The sequence below is a fragment of the Balearica regulorum genome, chromosome 5, assembly GCF_011004875.1.
Source record: "Balearica regulorum gibbericeps isolate bBalReg1 chromosome 5, bBalReg1.pri, whole genome shotgun sequence".
NCBI lineage: Eukaryota > Metazoa > Chordata > Aves > Gruiformes > Gruidae > Balearica > Balearica regulorum.
The window spans coordinates 13,875,765-13,899,720 of NC_046188.1; the positions used below are offsets into that span (position 1 = coordinate 13,875,765).

Consider the following 23,956-nt stretch of genomic DNA (forward strand, 5'->3'; position numbering starts at 1 on the left):
TCTCCTCAATAACACTGCACAACTGCTGAGGCTACAATTTCACTCTAAACAAAACACTTTTTTATAAAATACTTCTTACCTGTGATAACATAACCGTGCCCTGAACAGCACAGCTTATGGCAAGAACACGCTGTACGGACTTGCTGGAGATGAGGTCTCCTGGCCTGTCTCCTTCCTGCCCCAGAGGTTTAGGAAACTTGGGAAAGAAGTTGGCAGCACAGCAAGTTCTCTCAAACCTCCTGATGCTAACACTTTGCTCTTCTGCACTGTGATACTATAAGGCCACTCGGATCCTACCACAAGAAGTAGGCAAGCACATGCTTAAACACAAATCTCTGAGCAGTCGCACGGGATGACTGAAATGGTTACTGCTAAGCACACACTCAGCTGCAACCCTGAACCTGGGCTGGAGTGAATAAATAGAAGTGATGCATTTTAACAACAGACCTGGAAGCATCATCATAATGTGTTTCCACTTTAAGAGTTGAAAATAATTAATTTTCAGAATATGGATGTCTGAAAGACTTTATGTTGCTTCTGTGCCAATGCACAAGGTGTTTTTTCAGGCTTTCTCCACCTGCCATCTCTTACTGTCCTAAAAACGGACCAAATGAAAGACAGGAAAATATTTCTTTTATTCCTCAGTGTCTTTTCAGGTCATAAGGAATCTTTCAATATCATTTAGAAAATTAAATTATACCCTTCCCCCTTCTCCCCTAACTGAGAATCTTAATTCAAATAAATCTTCGCAGAATAATATCTTTTTCCAAAACATCTAGTGCTTTTAGGACGATTGAACTGAAAGCTTGGAACCCAAAGCTTGTCCTTTTCTCATTGGAAAGGTTTGATTTGGAAAGGTTGCGCACATTTCTGCTTCTTGACTAGCTGATGTGCTTTACTCATGATTCTCATAAAAATAATAAAAAGCAAATCATCTACAACAATGAGAAATCAGGATGATCCACAACGTAAGCAGTTTGGCCTCTCTTCTGAGACACAGACAGCTTTTTGGATATACACTTTGGACTGGCTAGAACCAGATGGAGAACCAGTACTGGTAGGCTCTCAAAAAGGCAGACAGGGTTTGCTTTTCAAGGTCAGGGAGCGTTTTTAACTCCCAGAGACAACAGAAAGTGCTGAGCTGCTCAGGACTTCTCCAAAAGCTGCACAGCAGTCACTTGCTCGCTCCTGGACTGGACTTCTCTTTCAGCTGAAATTTGAACAAGGGAACGAAGGAAGAAAATAACCAAGAAAAGTGCCCCACCCTCACGCTAGTCCCCTCAGCAGCTAGTCACTCCATCTCATAAGACATTACGCACATGTAACCAATACACTACGCACACATGCCCGAGCTTGCTTTAACTGGTATCACACAGCAAAGACATCCTTCCTCAGTTCTCAAGAAAGCATGAGGAGAGAAAATGCTGCCTGTTTGCTACAAAAATATCAGAATATTCTAATCAATCAATTATTACACCCAACTTGTCCTGTTAAACTCACAGTATGCATTTGTTCTAAGCTGACGCACCTAACCATCATGCAATTCTCATTGCCACTCCTTGCATTTGGATCTTCTCAGAAAAAAAGAAATAAGCAAAAATACCACACTTCACAGCTGGGAAATAATTTAAAAAGAAGTATAATTACATATCTGCCTTCTGTTACACTGAAATTAATTTTATAATGGCTCTGTGAATCTCTTCACAAAGTTCAACTGCAAAAGAAAGGTGGAGGTGACCAGAGAGGTTAGCTGAGCTAGCAAGTAAAGCCTCTCATGTGAGCAGCATTAAAACAGGCCATTCAGGAAAACCCATGCATGCTACAATCATTTGATGTATTGCTCTCACTCTACAATGGGAATAGATAACGTTTTATAAACCTGTTTGTTTGTCTCAACAGATTTGGCTTCCACCAAATGTGTAAATCAGAAGTGACTGCACGAAGGCAGCATGTTGTACAAATGCCACGTAAGAGAATCAGACTTGCAGGATTTACATTATATAGCAACTGAGCTTGACACACGAAAAAAAATGAAATTTTATTTCTGGCTATAGTGCAACAGCTCAGAATTAATATTAGTTAACTTCTTCTGGATGTACAAATATTTCATCCACTCTTGCCATCCTTCCAAGGGAAAGTACTGACATCTGCTTTAGCAACCATGTAGCCATCTAATTGATAGTAAACATTACTATCTTTTAAATAACGATAGTTTAAAGATGTTTTTTATTTTGAAGAAGTGATACTGAAAAACCCAGACCAGCCTTCCAATGCAGTGCAGGGTAGCGCCGAGTGCCTTGTAAGCACCGTTATTCACATGATGGTTTTTCTTCGGATGAGTACTTGGGCTGATGACAGCCCAACTCACCCCTTCCAGATGACCCAGCTGAGCCAGCCAGACTGGCATTTCAAAAAAACCCAACTTCCCAAGTGGCAACATGAACAGAGACATTGACCAGCTCTGTGGATTGACTTATGCAATCAGACACAGTGTCCAAATGAGATGTTGGAAAAAGCTGACACCTAAACACTGGTGTGTGAATGCCAGTGAGGCCAGGGACACCCCGTGGGATGAGGAACTCCCTGGGGAAAGAGGGGGACATCATCTCAAACACATCACAAAACTGTAGGGCTTCTGAGGTTGGTTTGCATCTCTGCTTGCAGAGGCAGTAACAGGAAAAATGAACACAAGTCCCCCTAGACCACAAACGCCCGGGATCAGGCAGATCATGAAGAGCCTGCACCAGGAGATGGCTTTACCCCTCACCTACAGCCCACGTCACCCATTCGCCTGGCACAGCAGCGTGAATCATGCCTGTCCGCAATCAAAGATTTGCTAAACAAAACTTGAAATACCAACACGGTGGTTTGTGCTTCTCAGTTTCAATGTTAAACATTATTTTGCAAGGGGTAGTACCCCTTGAAGTTAAGAAAGTGACCATCCCAGGTGGTGAGTGAACATATGGGTACGGCACAGGAGCGCAGCGTACCACACCAAAATCAGAAAAGTAGAAGCTCTTTTGAACCTCTCACTCAGGTCAGATGTGCTCTGCAGCAATACTTACTTAGCTGGTGAGATGTGAGGGGTTTATTCAGTCTTAACCTATTTTAGCAAAGCAGTTCTGAGGTCCAAGTGTGAAGACATTTCTGAATGGCAGGCTGGGCTGCCGGTTTTCACTCAATAGGAACTGACACCAGCTGGGACGTATTTACTTTTTACCATTTAGGTCAAAGTAATAAAATGTTCACATCATCACAAATAGAGAGGAAATTGTAACATGTAGTATTAAGCAATTGTAATAAAACCTTTTTTAAACCCAGGGACATTGGGGCCACCAAATTGTAATGTCTTCTGTAATAACATGATCTATTTTTAAAACATATTATTAGAGACAAAGACTACTTTGTATTTAATAATTAGTTTGCAATTTTCACCATATTCCAGTACATAAATACAAAGACACCTGCTGAACAGTTTTGTCAAAACTTGTTTGCTTTTGAAGATTGTCCCCCAAAAGAAATTTTAAAAATAAATCATCTTTCGCAACCTTGGTATGAACAATTCTGTAAAATCTTCTTTTTTAATTTAATTCCAGCTAACGTGCTGTGCTACACTGGAAGAGAATAATTATAATGAGGTTTTTGCTCTGTATGTTTGGGCTTACCAGCTCAGCATTAATTTTCCTCAGTGTTTGTTGAAGGCTCCCTTGCTACACTCCTCTCAGAAGCACTCGTGGTAGCAGCACAGCTCCTCCCAGGATAATATATATAGTAGGGAGAGGAGAACAGGCAAGACCAATTCAGTAGAAGAACTGAGCCATGGCATAGCTTTAAGACAGTTGTTCTATTTTTAATCAATCATCTTAGCTGAGATGAAAAATTGCCCAACCAGCCATGAATAACACCTCGAAGAAGTTTTGGGGAACAGACTTGCAATATTATGAAAAAGTGATACATCAACACTTTAAATCTGGATCTTATGAAGTAGCGGGGTCACAACAATTCCTTACTATCATCAGTCAGAACCAAAGAAGCCCATACCGTGTTTATAAACCCTACAGTCACTCACATTTGGGGATGTGAGTGCATTTTATTTCCTTTTCTAACTAGGAAGTTTTACTGGTGAGACCTAACCTCTCACTGAGATACCATGAAGCCAATCTCATAGCATCAGCACACCCCATTACCCTCTGGCTGAACGTTATTTTCACATTTTAATCATTCTTGATGTGAAGTCCAACAGCTGAAAATCCAGTTCCTTCACAGAAATTTCCTTTCCTTACCAAAGTATTACACAAGGCAGCGGTTCTCTCAAAACGCTTCCTCAGGAAACCCTCCTGCAGCAGATGGGGCTGAACTGAGACAGGAGTCACAAAGTAGGAGAGGGACCAGCACAGGCAGGTGTGGAAGAGCAGGGAGACTCCCTCGATTCCTGCTGCAGGGAATGGGCACGGGATGGGGATGGAGGGTAGCTGGGAGCAAGAGCCAGGCCCTGGGACTGAGGAAACAAGCCCACGAGCTCTGATTGATGAAGTGGGGTGAGGGGATGGCTCCATCCTATGCCTGGAGGAGAGAAATGATGCCTACAAAGCAGAACTTGCATCTGGCACTTTGCAGTGCACTGGAACAGGTTGCCTGGAGTAGTTGTGGATGCCCCATCATTGGAAGTGTTCAAGGTCAGGTTGGACGGGGCTTTCAGCAACGTGAGCTAATGAAAGATCATAGAATCATAAAATCATTTAGGTTGGAAAAGACCCTTAAGATCATCGAGCCAAACCATAAACCTAACACTACCAAGTCCACCACTAACCCATGTTCCTAAGCACCACATCTACGCATATTTTAAATACCTCTAGGGATGGTGACTCAATCACTTCCCTGGGCAGCCTGTTCCAATGCTTGATGTCCCTGTCCAGGATAGGGGGGTTGGACTACATGATCTTCAAAATTCCCTCCCACCCAAACCATTCCATGATTCTATGATTAAAATTGGTGTTGGTATATTGTGTTGGTGTACTGCAGATTTTCAGGGAAAAAAATTCACTGTTTTGCATGTTCCTGGCATGGGTGATCACCTTGCAGAGGGCTGGTGCCCTGGTTTTGGCTGGGACAGAGTTCATTTTCTTTACAGTAGCTGGTATGGGGCTGTGGTTTGGATTTGTGCTGAAAACAGTGTTGGTAACACAGGGATGTTTTCGTTACTGCTGAGCAGTGCTGACACAGAGCCAAGGCCTCTTCTGCTCCTCACCCCACCCCACCAGTGAGTAGGCTGGAGGTACATGAGGAGTTGAGAGGGGACACAGCCGGGACAGCTGACCCCAACTGACCAAAGGGATATTCCATACCATATGGCATCATGCTCAACATATAAAGCTGGGGGGAAGGTTGGCGGAGGGGCAGTGCTGCTTGGGGACTGGCCGGGCATCAGTTGGTTGGTGATGAGCAATTGTTTTCATTTGCATCACTTGTCTTTCTTGGGTTTTATTTCTCTGTTATTTTCCTTTTCATTACATCACTGTTGTTGTTGTTGTTATTATTATTTTATTATTTCTACTATTAAACTGTTCTCATCTCTTATCAAGTTGCCTAGAGAAGTTGTTGATGCCCCCTCCTTGGAAATGTTTGAGGCCAAGTTGGATGGGGCTTTGGGCAACCTGGTCTAGTGGAAGGTGTCCCTGCCCGTGGCAGGGGGGCTGGAACTAGATCATCTTTGAGGTTCCCTTCCACCCCAAACCATTCTATGATTCTATGATTCTGATCTATCTCAACCAATCAATTTTCTCACTTTTACCTTTCCAGTTCTCTTCCCCCATCCCACTGGGGGGGGTGGGGGTGAGCGAGTGAGCAGCTGTGTGGTGCTTAGTTGCCAGCCGGGGTTAAACCACGACAGCTAGGATGGCCGTCAGGGGCAAGAACTTGCCCGACTGTCCAGGTCCACCCTGCCATTGCAGACCTGTGAGGCACCGAGAGGGACAGCCCCGTTGGCTCACACCACCCCAGACCTGCTCTGCCTAGAGTTGGGATGACCACTCTGGTGGCTCCCCGTTCCCTCATCAAGTCTCATAAGCCACTACTGCGAGAAAAACGGCTCTGCCAAGGCAACGCCACACAGCTTGCATGCTGTAAGTGGGGTGGTGGGGTGCGGCATGGGAATCTGGATCCTCTCCGACCACTGCCTGAGTCATAGGAGATGAAGTACCCTACCCCGAGGGGATCAGTAATATTAAGGATATGCATCCCTGCTTTGTCTTACCAACTGTAAATTTTATTCTCTACTGAGGTAGAATGACCTTTAATTTCTTTGAAATAAAAATCCGTGTGAATAGAGTGCATTATTCGCATATACAATATGATATCTATTTTTATATCCATTCCAAATACAAAAGGATATTAATGTATGGGAGTAGGCACTTTCATCTGATAAGATTCAAGATATAAGAAATTTTTCACTGCAATTCAACATAGAAATCCATCAGAAAAGCTAATAACTCTCATAACTGCTATCTGTGTTTAATTCACACAGGGAATGAATGGCATAGGACCTTAATCTGACATGCAAATGAATATAAATCCTTAAATAATACTCTCTCTACATAGTCATCATTGTAAACGTGCCCTCATCTTTTCTACCTCAAAATAAAGATCTTTTCTGACAAGACAAAGCCCTGCCAATAACTTCTGAAAGTCAGTTAATGAAGACAGTCTCATGACAAAGTGCTTCTTTCCTGAATCTCTGCAAGGCATTTCAAGCCCACAAGGTGCAGCTGTTAGCCCTTTTTTAGAGACAGCTTCATGCCGAGGACTCCTGGCTATCAGATTGTTTGGCCATATGACTATGATTTTAGGGATTTCATTCTTTTCCCACGTATTACAAGCCACGTATGCTGAGCCCTATAAAAATCCACCACTCGATTCCTTGTGGTTCCCGAAGCATGTCCTTTTAGGGGAACTGTATATGCTGTGAAAAAATATCACCCTAAAGTACAAGAGTTTCATTTTTTCATGCTGTGCCCAAAGAAGCCAGCTCAGACACTATGCTCATGCTATCAACAGGTTGAGTTTTAGATTTGCTCTTTTTCTTAAAAAAGTAATTGGTAACATGAACAGACCACTTAAGTAAAAGCACTGGAAGATCATTCTACCACTGATGGAGAAAAAAGGTTGATTTAAACTGCTCAGGCCAACCACCTCTGTTGACAAACTCATTGCAGAGAGCAAACCCTGAACAACTTTGGTCATGATGGCAGAAACCCCAGAGACTACCGTTCATCCTTAAGCACTCTCCTATTAATAGGAACTTGCATGAGAGGAAAAACGCTCTCCAGCTGAAAAAAATGAAAGAAACTAAGATTTAACTGTAACTTCTGTATGCACTGACATCAGTGAGAAGAAATGTGGTGAGGAAAGCCCACGAAAAAAACACTTCAAACCTCTAACCAAGGACAAAACTGGAAAAAACAAACCCATCTAATTTTAAAGCACATAAGAACAGAAAACAGAGGAATCATCATCCCTTTCGCAGTGCTACAGAACAAGGAAAACGAAATCCATAAATCAGCTGATTAGCACAACCGCTTACAAGGAACACAGGGGAAAACAATGCAAGCAGCCCCAGAAATAATGCCTAAAATTGATGCATTTGCCTGCATGCTGCACCCAGAAATAGGGAGGCCAGAAGTGGGGACAGCCCTGGGCAGTCACGTGCAGGCACAGCCCAGAGTCAAGGGCAAGGACTACTGCCTTGCACAGCTTTCTACTCTTTTCATCCACATTCCTCCTGATTTTACACGTGCATTTCCTTGATTTTATATTAGCAAATGTTGCAAGTTCCTCCTCAAAACCACCAATGAAAAAAAAAGGACACTTTCAGAATCATTTTGTATGATAAAAAACCCAAAACACCCTACTATATCTGTTTCTCATGTAATATGAGAAAGTATTGGTTTAATTTATGTAGTGTGAAAGCTGACAATATGTTTTGCAATTCTGTTTAAATAGCTACTGTTCTCACATTAGCCATAAACGAATCTTAATGCTAAAAATAACTGATAATAAAAATAATGTGAAATCCAGAATTCAAGACACTGCTGACCAGGAATCATTACTGCATTACTGTTTCTAGTGCAGCAGTGCAAAAAGAATTTGAAGGTAAAATTTATGTGTTTAATTAAAAAAATTAATTTAAAAACAATTTCCGAATTTGCACAGAAGTTTATGGGTGTTTTTATGCTGAATAAAACATTTTCCTTTTCTTTTAAAAAATCACAATGTTTCATTTCAACTTTTCAAACAAACCAATTCTTCTTAGGTTTTTTATTTAGCTTGAATTTGAGATTTAAAATGGAAACACAAAAGAATGCTTAGTTTGAATTTCTCTTTATTTTGAATCAGAAAGCTAAGATTTTGTTATTGCCTTCAAGATAACCAAATATGGTATTTTACATTATATGCATTTGAAAAGAAACGTGAAACAAAAGGTAATTTCATAATGAAAAATACATACTTCATCATCTCAGGAAGGTCAAAAGTTCCATTTTGATTTTTAGTAAAATAAGAAGTAGGATCAGATGTAATGTGTTTATGGGAAAAAGTTTTGGTTTCTGTTAAAAGAATCTTGAAAACCCTTGAAAACATTTTTCCCAGCCTTGATGAAACTGCGACTTCAGCACCGACCTCATGCCTGGTGTGGACTTCTCAGTGAGTTCCCCAGGCTTGATGCGCCTCAGGAATGCTCCTGAAGAAGCCCACAGTTTGTTTGTTGCTGTATCTGTAATTTAACTTCAGGAGTTGAAGAGAAACTAGAACAAATATGAGCCGTGGCAGTGAAACGCGTGAGAAAACCTGCGTATGAAAGAGACTTCAGAGCAGTGCTTGCATCCTCGGCCCCCACTGATGTGTCCAACACGCCGATGCTGACCTTTACAGCACGACCAAGGACACAGCTCTGCACTGTTGAGGTTTTTGCAATGCTTTCTCAATGTATAGCTGTAAAAATAGTCTCCTTATGTATTAAGGCTTGCTGACCAAACCCCCTGCCCCTAACTCCAACAGCTCAATTCAGTGGCCGTCCGTCTACAACTTTCTGCGCTATTTGCAGTGTCAGGGAAAACATTATTTAAAAATATGGTGGTGTTGAAAGATCTAACTGCAAAATGATGTGATCTAAGACAAGAAATATATACAGCACAACCCTAGTTGGGCAATTTCTGGACACGTCAGTAAACTCTGATAAGCAAAAAGATGGCAGTTTGGGGGGGCACTCTCAGGCTGCTGAGATAATGAAAAGCCACCCAAGGGGCATCTCATCTGTAAGAAAATTATTGCAATAACGGTTCCAAAAAATGCAGTCACTCTGGGCTTACAGCAATGTTACAGCAGATAGTAAAAAAAGGAATGAAATGCCAGCTCACCTAAAGAATGATATATGTATGTTTATTGTTCCAGCTTTAGTCCTGAAGTCTAACTATTAAATTTAGAGTGATCAGAAAGGTCAGAGAGATGAGGAATGAAATAATCAACAGAAAGCAAAAGGCATGCTTCTCTTTGGATCCTCACCTTTGTTACACTTTTCAAACCCTTCTTCCTTTCACAAACTAGGGGTAAATTCCTCATTTGTCTCAAAAAGTCAGGAGTTCTGCTGCTGACTCTACAGGGACCAAGCTTTCTCCCAGTGCCTCCTGTCTCCACTGCAGATCCAGAAACCTGTCCACATCCTTTGGCCACATGTCTCCCGAGCGCTGCAGGGAGCAGCTCGCATGCTGCCGCTGCCCTTCGGCTCCCTACATCCCTCCACCCCTCCATCCCCACTCAAGGGTGCCCCTCCTGCAGCGTTGTGCATGCTAACTCTTGCCAGCCTTTGCATTAGATGTGCCACCCCTGATAGTCATCATCAGCACTTAGCGATTTGGCAGGCTCCAGAGGACACTGAAAGGATCATTTCTTTTCATCTGGGTTCAGTTAGTCTTGCTGTTTTGCTGATTCAAAGTGTTTTCTTTTGCATTTAGCAAGGACCCTGTAAGATCTGCTGGCAAAGCATCTTGAGAAGTGAAACTGAAGTGCATGTATTTGTAAGTGATGCAGGGGAACCTAATGTACAGAGTCATTTCTATTGTGGATGCCAGTAGCAGTTGCCTATGGTATGCCAAAACCAGAAAACCCAAATATCCCATAAGCTAAAATGCCTTAGAACTGAACATCCATTGAATTTCAGGACAATCCATATTCAAATGGATTTCTGACAATATCCAACCTTCTGAACATCCTCCTGCTCCTGTCCACAAAGCACCAGACTGGCACGTGGGCACCCGCAGTCCTGCTCCTCGTGCTGCCACGCTGCAGGAAACGCACTATTTCTTCATAAGAATGAGCAACTCACATTTAGCAAGTTCAAGCAGTCAAAAGAGGTGATAATCTCAATGACTCATGACCACGTTTATTTTTAAAGGTGTGAAAAAAGCCAAGATAGTCCTCAGTCAATGCTGAATAATGTTCTTCCTCCTAGCGAACAGCCAAGTAGCATCATTAAAAATATGTACAAACACCACCAACTTACACGTATCACCGGCTGCAAAGACACCGTACGTTGACTTTTGCATTGCAACAGCTACACCAACAGCACCGAGAGAAGCCGCACAGCCAGCTACGCGTGTATGTAAGCCTGCTCCTTCCCAGAACAATAGCTCTAGGCATTGTACACTGGGAAGCTTACTATGAGGTTCCACCTCTTGTAAGTTTTAGCTTGGTATTCAGAGTCTGAACTTACCATCTGAAGACAAAAGTTTGAGCAAAGCTGGAGCAAGATCTTTCCCAGCATTGGCCAGGAACAAAGGATTTGGAAACATTAGCTTACCATTGCTTGCTGTGGGAATCTGGGCACCCCTGAAAATACCAACAATACTCTCTAATGTCTATATGGCTGGCTCCCTCCCACTTCATCCATTCCTATCCTTCGCACTCTTTCAAGAGAAACAAGATTTGAATGTGAGATCAAGAGGTCCTACTCTTCTCCCAGTTCTCCCAGTGCACGTCTCTAAGTGCCAAACCTTCCAATGGCAAGTTTCTCAGCATGGTCAATGCACATATTGTCAGTTTGAATACTAATACAACAACAGATTCATCCCTAACAACATTTTTATTCACAATAATACATTGCATTCCTTACAGAAAGCCATTTACAATATTTACACTAATTTGCTTAGACAACATTATACAAAAGAAGTCTTGCAGACGACAAATCATAGCTCATTGTCACCTGCTACAAATAATTGATTCTAAAATTTCTGCTTTACAAAACACATTGGGATCGTCTCTCTTGCATTGTCTCCTGGGCAGTACTTTAGAAGCCCACAGCCTCCATGTGCGACACACTTTTACAGCTGCACCTTCTGTTGAACTCAGGCAGTTGATAGTGGGGGCATGTTTTTAGAAAGCACCTCTAAGCCTCTCAGCTTCCCCACAGCAGCATTCTGCCAATTTGCAGAACACCACTAGAAGCTAAGAATTAAATCTGTAACTCCCTTGGCTCCTTCTCATGTCCTCTGAGTCTTGCATAAGATCAGAATTAAAAGGACTTCCATACATTGAATTATGCATGGTCTTACTGTAAAATAAAGTCATGTCCCCATTGTAAAAGAGTGATACCTCCACTGATTATGTATTAAAATTTAATCCTCTATGTATCTGGTGCCTGGATGGCCATGGTACATCAGACCTCTGTAATCATTGGCCTCAAATTCACAATCTTCCTACACAGAGTTGAAACAGAACTTACCTTTCCCATAATCTGGGTACTTTTTGCAAAGTACAAAATTTGGTAAATTATATTGCTGGGATAGGATGCCATTAGTACAGAAATAGTTCCTTCACAGAAGCCTCTGTCAGTGCATACTCCCCTCTCTTAGTGGACCTTCAGATGAGGAGCAGTGGTGGATCAGGGCGATCAGTGCCTACCTGCAGACCAGGGGGAATTGCCTTCACAGCTTGTCATTGCTTAAGCTAAGAGAAGATATTAGTACACATTCTCGTCTATGGAAATGCTGAAGGTTTTCTGCTGTCTCCATAAAGGAGGAAGGGAGACAGACATAAGAAAGTAAGACATAAGAAAGGACTCAGGAGGAACGCCCTGGAGATGGGACAGAAAAGCACTGAGTAGCACAGCAAGACGCTGAGCCTGTGGCTACAGTAAACCGAGCAAACCAACCTGAGGTCTCCCTCAGAGGATATCAGTCCTACTGACTAAGAATTATCAGCTCTCTGGCCCATGTAAAAGGACTAGTTTCTAGCCAACATCTAGTCTGACAGTCACAGGTGCTTTCTCAGAGAATTCAGAAGGTTTTGGTTAAACCACACAGATATCTGCAGCAGATACACTTAGGGTATTCACTGCTTCAGAGACAAGTGAAGAAATGAAGCACTGTTTTGCAGACACATGGAGGATGCTTCTCCACATATCTAAGCCAGGGTAAAACTGCAGGTGTTGAGCATGTACTTGTGTCAGCAAAAGCAATGCTGCTGGAAGGCCATCATCTACCACACAACCCTTGGATCTCACCAACCACAACTGAGAGCTAAGGGACCAGTCCTGAATTTCTTGGGCACCGCACTGTCACCTCAGTGAGATTCTGGGAAGATTAAGAAAAGCACAAGAGGGGTCTTTTATGTAAGATTTGGTCAATATTGGAAAACTGGGCTTATTTAGGCACCTGATTCTCTCCCTTAGCACAGATAGGCTTGCACCAAAATAAAGAAAAAAACAGTACAGTAAGTATGTACTATTATTTTCCTTCCATTTAGGGAATGAAACAGGTTTTCATTTCTCCCTTACATTGCTGTGCCCACAGTATCTACCTGTAATACCGTGCTGTATGGCACAACTGAAGATGTACACGTGGTTTTTCAGTGAGGCACTAACCACCAGAGGGAGTTCCTGGGAACCAGCAGTGGAGGAAGAGGAATTAAAATTGATGTTTTCTATAGAGCACTCCGGAATACTAATCAAGACCAACAGATAAAGCAATCCATGCAAATCAGGTTGACAGTGATTGCTTTGCGGGGTTTGCCTTTTTTATGAGTAGAACCAGAGCAGATTTTTAAGTGCACGTTCAAGACCTGATCACACTGCCTTCTCCTCCGCTGCGCAGCTGAGCACGTACAAGTGCAAAGGCTAGGCGCTTCATGAACTAAAATCACCGATTAGCAGATTACTTCCTTCCTGACTGCAGGATGACCCGAGATTGTTCCATTTTATCACAGTTGCAATTCACTCCCTGCTGTGTCGCAGGGACTGTGCAGCTCGTTGAGCCAGCAGCCAGCAGTGCAGGACTACATCCATGCTCATCACCTTTAGGCGAGCTGTCCACTCTCTGTGGAGTGGAAAGAAAACTACACAATTATTGTAGACTAGATGCCTAGCATTTATGTGGCTGAATTTCAGTTAAATGAACTGCATTTTCAGCTGCATTGCTTTGCTGGGATTAACTGGAGAAATTACATCAGTCACGCCATAAGGGTCTGAGATTCTGCTTCCAGAATCCCACACAACCTAGAGCTTTTGGGTCCCTCCCTTGCTGAATATAAGATGCTGGATGACCGCATGGAGTCACCTAAGAAGGCAATTAATAGACTTTGCGTGAGCTCCCCGGGGATTACCAGCCAGCAGCAGAAGCTGCTCTACATGCTTTGCTGGCAGCAGCATATGGCGATTCACTCGGTGGTTGGAATTAAGCAGCAGACTTTCCCCTCAGCTGAGCCTGCCGCCGGAGAGGGCTGCAGAGCTGCACCCTACCTCCTCAGCTGCACCACTGGCTATCCCCGCTCAGTTCTGTGCTCCTACCCGCTGTGTGTTTTGACCAGGAACATGTTTTTATTGAATGTGAACTATGGCACATAATGAAAGCAGAGTTTAAAAACAAAATTCATCACAATATCAATTTTATTTTGATTACATGTGAAAAATCCTCTCAGCCCAGCAACTTATTCCTGACTTCTATCTATACCCGTGTGAATTTCTTCCTGAGTTCACTTTTGGTATAAAATCCAAAAATTTGCACGTAGAAAGACCATCTGTCTGCAGAGCTCAGGCAGTCGAAGAAGTGATAATCTGATGTGCACTGCTCATGTGAACACACGCACACGGATGCACACAACACACGTGTATTCTTCTGAGTTCTCACTAACTGTGCCAGGGAAACCTATGGAGCATCACTAAAAATACAGCTTATGTGCATTAGTTTCCAAGTCCCTAATTTATTATTATTAAACCAGAGGTTTAATTATTATTGTAGTTACTAATTAATTATAGCATAATTAGAAATAATTAATCTATTAATTAGGAAGTTTGGGAGAGGATCAGAGCAAAATTGCCATGAACCAGAGAAAGGTTCTTAGCAGCAATGCTTTACAGTCAGTGAAAAAAAAGAGAGAGAAATAGGCTGAATTTTGCCTAGAGGTGCCCGGTAGAGATACCTAAAATAGGTAACTGAATGTGCCACGAGCATCTGCCCAGCTCAGGTACAAAACCCTGTACTACAGATGCCTATATTTCTACTCTGGTTAACAGGAAGATTGTGGCCACACAATTATTACTTGTTTGGAGTGGGATCACAGCTAGGGGAGGGTATGAATTATTGTGTAGAGGCAAACTATTTTAAGGTCTAGCTCTTAGCTGGGAATCCAGAAAATCTACTAAATAAAAAAGGATGAGTTTCTTGCCAGCTCAGCAACTAATAAGACAAAACCTGTTTTAATGCCTATACATTTGTGTATCTCAAGTTAATTACTGATATAAATTAGCTAGTACCCAACAATTAGCATAGGGTACCCATGAATATTATAAAATAAGTAATTTTGGGGCGAATAACACTCAAATTAGACATTATCATCATTATCAGAATGCACTATCTCTGCAAGATCATTCGAAAATGAACAAAATGTGTATTTCTGTGTGAGGGATATTCTAATATTTATGAATGTTGTAGAAAGCTGGAGATGTCACTTCCCATACAATCTCCTGGAAGTTTCTATAGTTTACTTTTCCAAAAATAGATAGCATTTGAAAGAGCACCGCACCATCTCATTTGGTTTGGTCATTCAGGTTAGGACTCTTTGCAAATTTGGATCTGTGTAACTACCATCACAGCACACTGCCTGGTCACAGAATCACAGAATCCCAGAATGGTAGGGGCTGGAAGGGACCTCTGGAGACCATCTAGTCCAACCCCCCTGCTAAAGCAGGATCACCCAGAGCAGCATTCTTTTCTTTTAAGAATGAGGGCATCCTTAATAATATTTTAAATAACTTATTATTTTCAGTACTGTTTCCCCTCTTCTAGAGAGAAAAATTGCACACAATGTTGTTTTCAATATTTGGCTTTAAAAATCATGTGAATCAATCCAAAGAGTGGGTGGGATATTAGTGTACGCACAGAGGTAAACAGAGCATCATTCTGCATGGAATTACAGCACCTCTAACTCAGGCAGGGTCTGAAAAGGAAGACAAACTGCCTTAAAAAAGCAATTCTTGCTCCAACACAAATGAAGTCATGTTATTTTAGAGACTACCCCAGGACATCAAATATTGAAGCACTTTAAGAATGACAGAAAATTAACGCAAATCTGAAAGAAGTGCTCTAAAAAAAAAAAAATTAAAACTGTTCCAAGGAACAATTTATCTTTCACTGAAAGAAATCAGATGCCTAATCAATAAATGAATGTTCCATAGTCTATTATTGTTGAGTAAAGCAAAATGCACTGAGAACTTATGTGTGAAAACATGGCATTGAAAAAGGTAAAGAGAAAAATACTGTTCTCATCACAAAAAGTAATTTGCTCCTCATCTGCTTCAGATTTTTGAAGAGTTGTGGACTCCAAGCACAGACTACGGGCTTATGCAGAAGGTGGCAGACTGGGGTGTAAAGCCACCCCTTTGCTCACTGCCTGCGCAGAGCAGGGGGGCAGAGCCAGGGCAGAGCCCACCGCTGCCCACCCCAGGAGCTGTGCCCGGAGGGTGCTAGCATGGCACCGCTGGTGTAGGCTGGTGGCACATACTCCTTCTCCTGCCACGTCCCCAGGGAGAGGAGAGGAAGCAGAGGAGGAAAAGTGATACAGAGCTGCTTCCGAGTCATGGCATCTCCTGGGGCAAGGTAGTTCTCACACTTCTGTGGCTTGAGGCTGAGCTCCACTCACAGCCATGGCTTGACGTAGGACATGATGTATACATAGTCCAGCCTAACCCTCCCAAAAAGGAGCCCTTGCCACATGAAGAGGTCTATTCAGCAAGGAAACACCCTACAAAATGGTATCCAAATGAGTAATAGCCAAAATCTAGCCTACACTGCTTGCACATAAATTACAGGACTTCTAAAATTCTGATAATGACTTTTTTTCTAAGCTAATATATTCTTCTGCCACTTATTGTAGTCTAGTGAAAAAGCCACATTGCATCTCCTACCACCGAGCTCCGGGAACTTTGCCAGTTTGCACCAGTTTCAGAAAAACAAGGGTGTGAAGGCAATGGTGCTAGGGAATCTCGCTAGCAGAAGTCTTCGCTCTCAACGTGTGCGAGTCTCTCTTAAATCTCTCAACAATTTTCGCCCCACGCAGTTTCCTTCCTGAAGTGGTTTTCATTTAGTGCAGAAGAATTCAGCACAGCAAAAAACATCAGCAAGAAACTCAAGAGCTGTTAGATTTGTTATGCTCTTCAAAGAACAGAGGCACCTTTTGTTGTTCGAGACGTGCGACAGCGGCTCCGGCGCTGCTGCTGCTCTAAGCAGGGATATAATAGAGTCCTGCAGAAAAGTGGCTAAGACGCATACAAGCAACATGCCATGGCTTTTTATTAGCATAACACTGGGAGAGCACTTCACTACCCTGGAAAACTTTCTGCCGTGGATCCTTACAATCTGGGGGATTAAAAACTGAATCGAAAAAAATGATGCCACTTCTATTGAGCAGAATAATTAAACAATGGTTTGATACTTCCTGACAGATGAATAATAGCAATGATATTTACAGTTCTAATACTGAAAGGAGTCTATAATCCCAGTAGATCTATTCATGAGTGAAGCAATTCACCTCCTGTGCTCCACTCAGCTGAAGCCAAGCTAATACAGAAGATTAACCAGTTTTACTCTCTGCTTCTTCTGGCAGGGCCAACTTCTTCCAGTTCTGGTTTTAAACATGTTTCTCTTAATGTGAACTCAACTTACAAAGCATACTGAGGTTCTTAGAAATGTCATATATCCATCTCAGGAAACCCAGGTTAACCAGAGAAGAGGGCACTTGAGCACTTTTTGCAGGCAGGGGAAGCTTGCAAGGCAAGTGCCCATAATTCCAGGAGGAAAAGTGTTGTTTGGAAACCCGGGCAGTGGGCTGTTATGAGGACTGTCAGTCCCATCAGCACAGCAAGGAAAAGCCTTGGGAGCAAGATACAATGAGTGCTACAACAGCCTGAGCTGATGTTTTTCAGCTGGGGTTGGAAGGGACTCCTGCCCTCAAAGGGTCCGGCAGAGACGGGACCTGCTGAACACGCAGCAGGGCACTGGTTGCTCGAGAAAATTCACAGCTTGTTTGCTGGTTCACAAACAGCTCATCTCTGACTTTATTCCTATAGTAAGCAATATATTAAAAGATTATTTATAAGTGGATTTTTTTGGAACAGTCCCAGTGCTAAAGCAATGCAACAGATGAAAGGAAAAAGTTCATCATCTTACTTGAACTCTCCCTCCCTCTTCAGTGACTCACAAAGCACAGTAAGTTCAATCAGAAACTGTCCTATCTGCAGTGCATTTCTGAGCAACTAAAGTTTATATTGAAACTGGAGTAGGCATAAGGCTGGAAAAATTGTGAAATTTATTTCTCTAAAACTTTCTCTGGTGCTTTTGGAAGATGTCACTTGGGAAAGATTTATTCCCCTGGGAAAGCTTTGTTTTTTAAAGAAGCAAAGGCTTTCTGTGTTTTTAACACGCACCCAATTAACCATTGCCTGTGGCTTGCTATTTTGGCTAGGAGTAGGTGTCCGACCACATGGGTCATATTTACACTAGTAAGTTAAGAAGTCTGTTATTTGCAAGCTCTCTATGCCTACATTATAAATAGGAACAGCTTCTGGGATTATTTGGTTAGAAGACCTGCAGCAGAATGCAGTGTTTATGGTCCAGCAATGCTTGTACAATATGAGGTTACAGGAGTCTTTAAATGTTATTAGCACAGTTAAAAGTACAACATGCACAGAATATACCATCTCAGCGGTTCATAATCTGCACCAACACACCCGATAGCGTGGGAAACCATTCTGCAGGGCAGTATGTGAAGTGCCTCGCATAGGGCACGGATCTCTTTACACCAGCAGTTTTGGAACCAGCTGGCTGCAATTGGGCATTGTGTTCTGTGGTGGGTCCCCTCCATTATTGATGAGTTATTTTATGTATTATGCAGTACTGTAATGAAGATGCAGTCTTTTGTCTTCCCACACTGTGTCCTCTGTGGTGCTGGGAAGTCTTGGGGCAATATTATCAAGTAAAACAGCCATTGCATTGTGGAAGATGAATGCAGCTGACTGACTGTCCCAGCGGTTACACTTCAGTGCCACTGAAATATCAAGAGATGCAGGACTAGTTGGAAAAATCATAATGAAAAAATGAACTGAATATAACATTACAAAATTCTATGAAAAAAAGATTGTGTAGAGTTTGATCTGAAATGTAGTGCACCATAATCTTCATGCACATCCTGCACTGACAGAAAACTTACAAATACTTAGGGCATCTAACTAGGAGAGAGAATGTATGCTATATACCCAGTTTATCTGCTGTTTGATCAATCAATGCTTTATTCTTCTGTTTCTCCTTGTATTTTGAAGGGTTCAAAGTGCTTTCCAAGGAACTTCCTCCCAGCAATACGGAAATGCAATCACTTCTGGACTAGGATAAGAGTGGAATGACCGAAGGAATAGAAGAAATTCTCAAACTGTGAAGAACTTCATCAATCCAACTTACGGCAAAGAGGGCTGGAGTAATAAAGAATATTGGGGAGCAAGAAAGGAGAGAAAATGTCCTCATTCCCCCTCTCAGGGAAGTGTAACCACTCACTAGGAGAAGCGCTGAGTGTGCAGGCTCTGTTAATGTCAGAAAATTCACAATGGTGGAAAAGAAAAGGCAGCAGATCTGCTAATGAGAAGAGGAGGAGTGAGGAGCAATCCTTCTGACTGCCAAAACATCCTTCCTGCAGAGTTAAAGCTGGGTCTGTGAAGCTCTGTGTCGGAAGGCACAGGACTAAACTCTGCACCCTCTATGACCACACGTCTGTATCTTGTGGTCTGTAAACCACTTATACTCAGAACAAGAAAATGGCTTTCTTACAAGCAAACCCCCCCCCCCCCAAAAACAACACTATTCATTTTCTTTGAACCTCTCCCCTACTATTTTGATGCTTTCCTCCAACTTCTCCCTTCTTAGATTAGGCAGCTGACCTCTTTAACTATGACTAACTCCTCAACATAGCCCTCTGCATAAGGTCTTCCAGCATGTGGTGTTTACATTTAGAAATATAAATGATGTTCTTGCATTGTAAGTCAACAATAACTATCCAAGTCCCCAGGGCAAAGACATCAAAAGAAAAGCAAAAGCCTGTAATATGTTATATTCACTATGTCACAGGCAGCATTTACCAGTAGGCTGCATAGATCAGACTCTCAATTCTTCTCCAAGAATTAACAAGTCTTTAAGCCATGGAAGCCCAAGATGCCCTCAGAGCTGGTCATGTCAAGCCACAAAGCCAAGCCACTGCCTCTTTCTGCAGCATGCTCTGATGGAAACACGCAGATGCTGCCGGGGACCAGCAGGGAAGCAAGGACAGTGTCTGAAGTGAGCAAGGCATGAAGCCATTCCTTTGCCTCTCCCTAGCAATTTGGGAAGCAAGAAAGGAGATAAAATGTTCTCATTCCCTCTCTCAGGGATGTGTAACCACTCACTGGGAGAAGCGCTGAGTATGCAGGCTCTGTTAAGCCCTGCAGAAAGAGTTACCTTGGGCACCACTGGCTTTCCTTTTTTTCTTTTTTTTTAACCACCACAAAATTATCTCAAGGAAGAACTTGCCCATTTTAGCTTACTGATATCCTCACCTTGTATCCCGCACCAATAACCATACCATGCTGCTACGGGTCATTGCATTTGTTAAATCTAAGAGGATGTAAGCCCTGAAGAATATGAACCTTGTCTGCTTACCAGACATCAAGCAGCCCATGGGCAGGATCTGTGCAAAATGCTTTTCCTGCTGTGTCCAGCCTGGGCAAGAGGGGGTGATGCTCTCTCCCCAGTGAAACCCAGCAGCGGGTGACAAGGTAAGCTGATGACACGGCTTGCATCAGGTAACTTATGCCAGTAAAAGGTCTGGCTTCACACGGTGGACACCCATCGAAAAAAACCAATTTAATGGGAAGTCATTTGTCATACTAATGGTCTTACTAAATGACACCATTAAAAAACTGTAAGCAAGAGACTGGTAACGAGCAAGTCAATGTTATCATTTGCTCTCATTTTGCAGGCTGGCTCAGGACCAGCTCTTCATTTTTTATCGTGAAGGCGAACAGATTAAAGAGACGTATAAGGAAATCAAAGTAATTAGGCATATAAACAAGCTGGCAGGTAAACAATTGTGATTCAGTGAGACAACTGTCAACCTCTAAAGGAATGATGGTACACACTTGTATTATTATTTTCTTTTTAATCTTATTTTTTCTCATTTTAGATTACTCCCAACGTGATCATTAGCATCCTTACAAAGCACGAGACTGAGCTGGGTATGTGTTCAGCTCCTGCGCTGCAAGGCTTGCTTTACCCCACCCTGAGGACGCGCCTTGGAAGAGGCTCCCAGGGACAGCTGCGCACAGCTCCCATCTGAGAACTTGGCCACACAGAAGGTGGCTAGCCCTCGCCACGGGTAACAGTATGAGTTCATCCACTGCAGAAATACAACTAGACAGCAAGTTTAGACTACAGCTTTCCTCACAACTTTCCCAAACTTTGGGAAATTCCCTGGGAGGAATCCCCCCCCAGGGATGATCTTGACACGCGACCCAGGTTAACACAGGCTCGTGAGTCAGCCGCCGAACCACTTAACCTTACGCATTCAACGAAGCACTCGGGTTAGTTTCTGCCAGTGCCCCATTTAATCAGCACAGAGAGATCAGCACCAGCAGTGAATGATCTCAGGTCTCGCACTCTCTCGTGAAGAAGTGGGACAGTGCAGTAATTCTCAACACTAGTTCATAACTGTATATTCATTTGAAGTGACTCATTCATTTGAAAATCAGCGCTGCCTAAAAATTATTTCCAACTCCCCAAAACACAGACTGCTATAATGTTTTCTAAACGGATTCAGCTTAATGCGCCATTCAAAAAACCCACACCATTGCTTTGTGAACAAGACTAGTTATTTTCCCAAATGTTACAGTACCCTGACTCCACGTCTGCTGAAGATATGATGCAATCTCAGATTTTCTGCTGTAGTCTACCATGATTAATTTTAGTCTATGCAAGTGGGAGGTGGAACGAAGGGAGAAGCAGTCATGGAAGCCAGAATCTGTATCCAACTATGGGAAGATCAGCAGTACCTAAACACAATAATGTCTCAGCAGGGAATATATGAAACAAGTAAACATTAGAAATAGCACATCCCAAGTAGTGCATGTCGCATATCCCAAACTGTGGAGCTAGCAGATAGTAGGGTATTCCATACTAAGGAGGAATATGCCAGAGGGAACCTCTGTTTAACTCTGGGTTTGGTCGAGGATTTTATTAGTGTGTGAGCAGTTCTGTGTGTACAAATGCACTCCTTAAAGCTGTCATCCATCTGCATAAGCACATGAGGAACTTTAATACATGGATGAGCAGATATAATAAATACATTTTTTTCCTAATGATTTTTCCATATGAAAAATCAAACCCTAATGTAGCACGCGGGCGGCAGAATGGATGGAGTATGCTGGCAGTGTTTGTGCCTGAAAAGATATATGGATATGTGTGTTTGTGTGAATTCCTATTTGCATTAATTTGTGCCCACAAAAGCTTATGCGCTATATCAGCCTAAAAAAAGCAGATCTGAAAAAAAACCATTTTATACCTTATATCCATTATGTACTTTTGCTGTCAACTTGCATGCTGAGATCATTGCAATAACTGGGAAAATTGTGATATAAAGTCCTCAATATAATCTATTATCAAATTGTAGCTAATATAATTTTAAAGATAAATATTTATATAAATAAATTTTGTAAATAAAAAAATAATTTTTATAAAAATGCATATTTGGGGAATTTTTTTAATAGGATCAGAATGTTTTTTAAAACCCACAAAGGCTGAAAATCCCTTTAAACCAAATTTCAGTTTTTGACAAGCTCAGCTGTAAAGAATGGGACAACTGGCAATCTCTGAAATTTTTAACTCTTTATGCATGAGAGAAAAGGGGTTGTTTAAGGCTGAATGTTTACCAAACCATTTTTTTCCTAGAAAAGAAAGTAGGAAATTTTTTCATCGCTGACCCAATTCATGTCTGTCTATGTGACAACTACAAACTTTAAATGCAAGCTCTTCAGCATGGGCTGGGTCTTATGTCTGTAAAGCATCTAACGCAGTTTGGTGTGGTAAGTAAATGAACAGAAGAATACAAAAACCTGCAAATTATTATTTGCTGTGTATTCATAAACCTCTCAGAAATCTAAGGGCTTTGACAGGAAAAGACAGATGGGGAAAAAAACCCCCAAACTCAAACTTAAGGGCTTTTGCAAGAAAGGCAGACTCATCATAGACATTAAACCAATCTCTACATCAAGACCATAGTCAAAGTATCCAAATTTTGGAGTCTCATTTGGTGATCTAAAAGGGTTGAGCACATATGAGCAGCCAAAGAGCTCTGTACTCTTCAGACTTGCATGAGTTTAGGACTGGCGAGTGTTGGCCAGATTTCCTCCTGAAGTCTCCTGCTGTGGTACAACTAGAGCTGAAACAGTTCAAGCTGGAGAAGGCAGAATTCATCCCTCAGTACTTCTGAATATGGGACAAAATTTGAGACATTTCTTCATTTTTGATGAGTTTTGCATTTGTCATCTTAATAGGATGAATGGAAACAGCAGAATAAAACCCATGAACGTTTATATTAAAAATATACCCTTTAGTAAGATATATTTGTGTATTGAAGGTTGTCAGGAGACAAGAACAATTACCATTTTAAGGATATTTGTGGGGTCAGAAACTGATACAATGTGGACAGTTATTGCTGCACTTTGTAGAGCTGCTGTCCATCACTGGTGAACACTGCAGTGAAACCTGGATGGCAGCAAATGATGTAAGCCTTGAATCACTGTGTTTTCAAAAGGAAAATAGGGCTGTGGTGTGTATTCTGCAGGACAAAAAGACACCACACAAGGACTGCTTTCTGTTCCCAGCCTGTGAACTGCAGAGAGGTCATAGGTGTGTAACTGAGGGCTCTACTTCATCCAGATACTGCAGACCAGAAACTGGCTTCCACTGAGAAACCAGGACTTTATTTTAGGTCCTTGTCATGCTAGTGCAATGACAATTTCACAGAACGGTAAACTTGCCCACAAACCTCAACTGCAGTCAATACAGTACTTAGTAAGAACATCAGTCAACGTCAAGTATAAGCCTTTGCAATTTACCTTATCAAATAACTGAGACACCACACACTCCTCTTTTAGAAAGCTAGCCCACAAAAGCCAATGGCTGTAGCTGACATTCAACACACTAGAAATAAGAGCTCTGAGTTCTACCTCAAAAGTTCTTATAAAACTTTGCTAATTTTACTCTAGCTTCTCCTTATCTAAAGTTATATTCTGCCATCTAACACATAACACGATTCATACATGGATCCACTCAAATCAGTGGGGCTACCCGCCTGCTGAGGCGTTCCCAAATAACCATTGATTTCCTATTATTTCCCAAAT

General features: G+C 42.1%; 1 protein-coding gene across 11 annotated transcripts in view; it reads right to left on the bottom strand.

Moving 5' to 3' along the window:
• EVL (Enah/Vasp-like) overlaps window positions 1-23,956 on the bottom strand; it is a 160,120-nt gene that overhangs the window by 46,353 nt on the left and 89,811 nt on the right. The gene's annotated exons all lie outside the window — the stretch shown is intronic.